At 39.8% G+C, this 4871-nt stretch overlaps 1 non-coding gene and 1 pseudogene across 1 annotated transcript; both read right to left on the bottom strand.

The window, feature by feature from the left end:
* Positions 1–691: 691 nt before the first annotated feature.
* On the bottom strand, positions 692–2235 carry LOC101656205 (annotated as a pseudogene).
* Positions 2236–4406: 2171 nt separating this feature from the next.
* Positions 4407–4569, bottom strand: LOC115871128. Its single transcript, XR_004047108.1, has one exon. It is a non-coding gene; the product is annotated as a U1 spliceosomal RNA (small nuclear RNA).
* Positions 4570–4871: the final 302 nt, after the last annotated feature.

Raw genomic sequence — 4871 nt, 5'->3', positions numbered from 1 at the left:
GTTTTACAAGCCATTTAATATCAGAAACTTATTCTTCAACTGTCAGTCTGCTCAGATCTCTGACAGAATTATACCTGCAGAGTTCATGACCAAACCCAGGGGTTTTTTCTTTGTTTTCTAAGAGTTTCACGTAATTCACATGCCATACAGTTCAAAGGTTTAAGCATATTAAAAGAGTTGCATAATTATCACTCTATTTTATTGTATTTTATTTTATGTTATTGCTTAGAAGTTTTTATTTAAAATGAGAGTTGCACCAAACAAGAACTCCCTTTCCCCACTGCAAACAGAAACAAGACAGTAGGGACAAACGACCATCAGGTACCACAGTTCAGTACGTGTGAACACCCTCCTATGCACTGCGGTGAGGATGGCATTACTTTAGTTATAAGCAGTTGTTCTTGCAAATTATGAACTAGTGGTGGACTATCACAGGAAGTAGCCTTAATTCCATGTGCTGGGCAGCATGTTCTATAAATGGCTAGAGGGGGGAGAAACACAAACACAATCCACTCTTTACAGATGCTAAAGAGTTCCCAGTAGAGTTTCTACCCCCCCCACCCCCACCCACCTTATTCCTGCAATACAAAGTAGCACAGGGATCTGGCACCCAGATGGGGTTTTTATCCTGACCTTGGACAGAGCATTTCCGTGCATGACCTGAGTCAGTACGCTTAGGATCACAGTTCATTCACTGAAGACAATCCATCAACTCCTTCTGGGTCGGCTTGCATCCATGGTCAGACTCCTTGGGGCAGCTGCTACCTGAGGGTCTTTTAGAGCCACTGTGCTGTTTGGGTCTTCCAAACACTTTCCCAAACTCAAAAGATATTCCTGAAATTACAGCCTTCCTTCTCGTCCTCTCTGCTTCCAGTCTGAGCCAGAAAACTCCTTTTCCAGAACAAACCTGTTAGTCTTTGTTCTGGCTTCTAGGTCCTCATCATGCACATCCTTGTCCAGATTTTTGCTGGGTCTGTCAAGACTCTGGGCCTCGTGTTTACCACCTTTCTGGGCTTGATTATACACATGGTAATGTCGTTTTCCCACCCGCATACCCTTAGATTGGTTGAATAGCCTTTGGTTGTACTGGACTTCATTGCAATTTCGATGATTGGGCATGCCGAGAACAATGGCTTCAGTGACAACACCACGACTTTCTATCTCTTATCAGCAGTCATCCTGGAGAGCGTCCAGTCTGGCTGTCTTTTTCCGTGTACAGTGCCACATTTCATCCCTTTCACCAGCCTCCCCATCTTCTTTTTGTAAAGGGGATTTTGGTCCTATCTCTCCTCTTCCTGGCTTTTTGAATCACATGTCTATGTTTCTCTTCATGTTTCCCCCTTTCCCTTTGAGCAATCTTTTTCCTTACATGGGCCCTCACTTTCACAATTTCACACGCCTGGAAAGGCCTCAGTCAGTTTGGCCAAAATGTCATTGATGTGTTCTCTCTGTAATCCTCTTCCATCAGGAACCGCGCATTTGTCTAATGGAATTGTCTAACATTTGGTATTCTCCCCGTTTGAAATCCAAGGAGGGACCGACCTCCCCCACTCTTGTGCCTTTTTCAACTAGGCACAGGCATGAAAGGGTCAGGAGGAGAAGCTGGTTCCCGGTGCATTTTCTCATGAATCTTACACCTTCCAAGGGCCATTGGATTTTTCTGCATTTCCACCATCCGGATAACCCTCTGTGTCCCTCCAGAGTTGAAAACCACTCTTTGTAGACATGGTGTGTACTGGGTAAATTCAGCAGCAGCCAGTTAACTTATCAAGTTGCATGGACAGGCATGGCTGCAGCCACTTTCTGTGGCACAGCCTTGTCGAAGGTTACTGTTCCCTTTAGGCTTCGTCAGTGGATCTTCGCAGGTCTGGGCCATCTTCATTCATAACCTCCTTTGGAACCAGGTTAGTGTATTTTCTATAAATGGCCTTGCCTTCTGGCTGCCCTCATCGAGTCACTGCATCATATATGATAGCTCCTTCTGTGTCCACCTGACTAGCCTTTTTTTTTTTCTTTCATCCTATCTCCTGTGGAAACTGGGACACATGGATTTCTGGAAACCCAGACTCCAGGAATAACAGAGGTCTGCAGCCTTTCCGGTCATCATAAGGAGAAGGTTCTCTTCAGGAGAAGACGAGTGAATTCTGCTGAGGGAGCTGGGCCTCGGCTTTCTTTAGCCTCACACTGGCACTGGGATAGCTGAGTTGGTTCAGGTCACAAGCTGGTGAGCTCCATCTTCTTCCTCTTCAACAGTTGATTTTTGAAGATTTTCTTTTTGTTGTTGAACTACATTGGTAAGGCCCTCTTTTGTCAAGCTTAAAACAAAAGTCAAGTTTTACACGTTAGTCCATATTTATTTTGTTTCAAATGGTAATAGAAAGTTACTATCAAGAAGACAATCACACAAGAAGAAAAGAGGAGAGTTCTTCCTAAGACTTCACAAACTATTAGTCTATTTTTTGTACTAATCACTTCCAATGAGACGTTACCCAAGACGCATGGAGTGACCGTCTTAATTTTGTGGTTCTAGAAGTAAGGATGATGTATATAACATCACGACCATGGCTCTTACAAACATCTATATCCATATTTATTCTGGGGAGTTTTATAGGATAAGAGCAGAGAGACCAAAAGCTCTATAGAGGATTGCACAATCCTAGGACCAGATATTTGAGAACCTATGCCTTTGCTCTTGATTGGATTTAATAGTACCAGTTCTTATAGCTTATTGAATTCGTACGAATGTACCAAATAGTGTTCTAAATCCAATTTATCCTCTATCTCATGTGCATATTACAAACATTGATGTAGAATGTTACTATATTTTATAAGTAGGGAAAATTAAGCCCAAAGAGGGTAAATAGATTATATGAAAACATGTCTGGTAATAAGGGGAACCCAGATATTAATCAAGAACATATTGATCCTTAAACAAACATCTCTCTGCACTATACTAATTTAGAGTGTGCTCAGATATCGTCTTCCACAGAAAAACACTTGAATACAATTTGGACCCCTGCTGATTAAAATCAGACGAAAACCAAAACACAAACACCAAGTTAAGCTTCTTTATAATGACATGAAAAAAATTGATAAAAATAAAGTATTGAATGAGGTCATAAAATATTATTATGGAATATAAATATTGAGTGAGGGATGAGTGACTACAATTCATGATTTATATGTTAGCTATGGTAGAGCTGATTTTGACTCCCTGTGTGGAGAGCAGAGTAGCATTCCATCCGACTTTGCACAGCCATGACTTTTGGGAAGCAGATGGGCAGGTCTTACTTGAAGTGCCTCTAAGTGGTCAATCTTATTGTTAATATTCAGCTGTTTAACTCTTTGCGCCATCTGAGAAGTCTTTAGATGATGCCGACAGTCAATGCATTTGATTTCTAATTAAAAACTTGGAGCTCAGAATCCACCCAGAGGGTCTTCAGAAAAAACCCTGGAGGTTTACTTCTGAAACCTCATCCCCTGATACCCGGAGAGCACAGGTCCACTCGGACCCACATGGGGCCTTGAGTTCAAATTGATACAATGGCAACTACCCCCTCCCCCCCATGATTAACACAAACATATGTGAAAGCCATGTCATGCTTTAAATATTCATTTTCCTTGTAATCACATTATAATCCATTTAAAAATAAGTAAAATGAAAGATTCTTTATAAAGCAGTGAGAAACTTGGAGATTTATATATCATACAATAATGCTCAGAGTAAAAAATTAAGCCGCATTTCTGGTTTATAAATAAAAGCAGGTCATTAACAATACATCTGTGAATGCTTTCTAACTTTGCTATTTCTGGTCCAAGTTACAAAGAAATGGACTCCTAGAAGGGATAGATGATTGACGAGGTAACCTTGGCAAGTCTTTCGTACCGGAGCATTGATTCTGTGGTCACCCGAGCTTTCCAGGTTTTCTGTGTTCAATCTTTGCCCTCACTCCTTTTGTGAGAAATGTAAAATGTCTACTACAAGTTAGGGACGAACCATGTAGAGCTGCATTCTAAATTACTATGATGAATAAAAGAATTTAATAATTGTAATAACTTTGTAACCCTTTGACAATTTTACAGATAATTATTATTTTAGACTATAAATACTACCTCCAAAAAGGCAAACTGTCATCTACTTGGAATCATGTAATTGTCAGTCTTCTGTTCAAAATTCTAAACCATAGCAACAGAAATTTACTTACCATTTTAAGGAATACAGGTAAGAAACTAGGGTATAATTAGCTAGAGACCAGCAAAAATTTAAGGATGCTTAAACATTTACAATGTATTCACCATTAAGTTAACTTGTGCTTATTTAGGGTGATATATATATATATAGTATATGATATTCCACATACACATATACATTTTTATATTCTATATAAATGCATGCATTTTTTTCCCATGGGAGAGCACGAACGCAGTCCCCCACTACCACAAATTATGCAGCCGAGTTTCCCACATTTGGGGAAATCACAGGGGTCAGCACATCCGGAGTGCAATGGATGAGCCTCGCCCTGGGAAAACCACCTTCGTGATCATGGTATCTCCCCTGCCAGGAAATATGTGCATTTTATATATGAAAATGTTCCAAACAATTCAGTATCTCTTAGTTCCATTTTTCCACAAAATTGTAAATTGTTTAATATTATTTCTACACATATATGCGTATAGAGAATATATATGAATTGAAAATATATACTATATATATTCCACAAATATGTGAGTACTTTACATTTATGTGAAGAAATCCATTGTCATTACCTTCAAGATTGTCAAGGATGAAAGAGCTCCTGTAAAAATCTTGTTGTAGAGAGAAAATCACGTTCTGTGAGAGCGAAATCAATAATCCTGTTTCCAGGGGGAGA

This window comes from Echinops telfairi, unplaced genomic scaffold (genome assembly GCF_000313985.2).
Source record: "Echinops telfairi isolate 266 unplaced genomic scaffold, ASM31398v2 ScPeMD7_3533;HRSCAF=4204_0, whole genome shotgun sequence".
In the NCBI taxonomy this organism is placed as follows: domain Eukaryota; kingdom Metazoa; phylum Chordata; class Mammalia; order Afrosoricida; family Tenrecidae; genus Echinops; species Echinops telfairi.
Note: the sequence above shows the minus strand (reverse complement) of the source record. Positions and strands in the feature narration are given on the sequence as shown.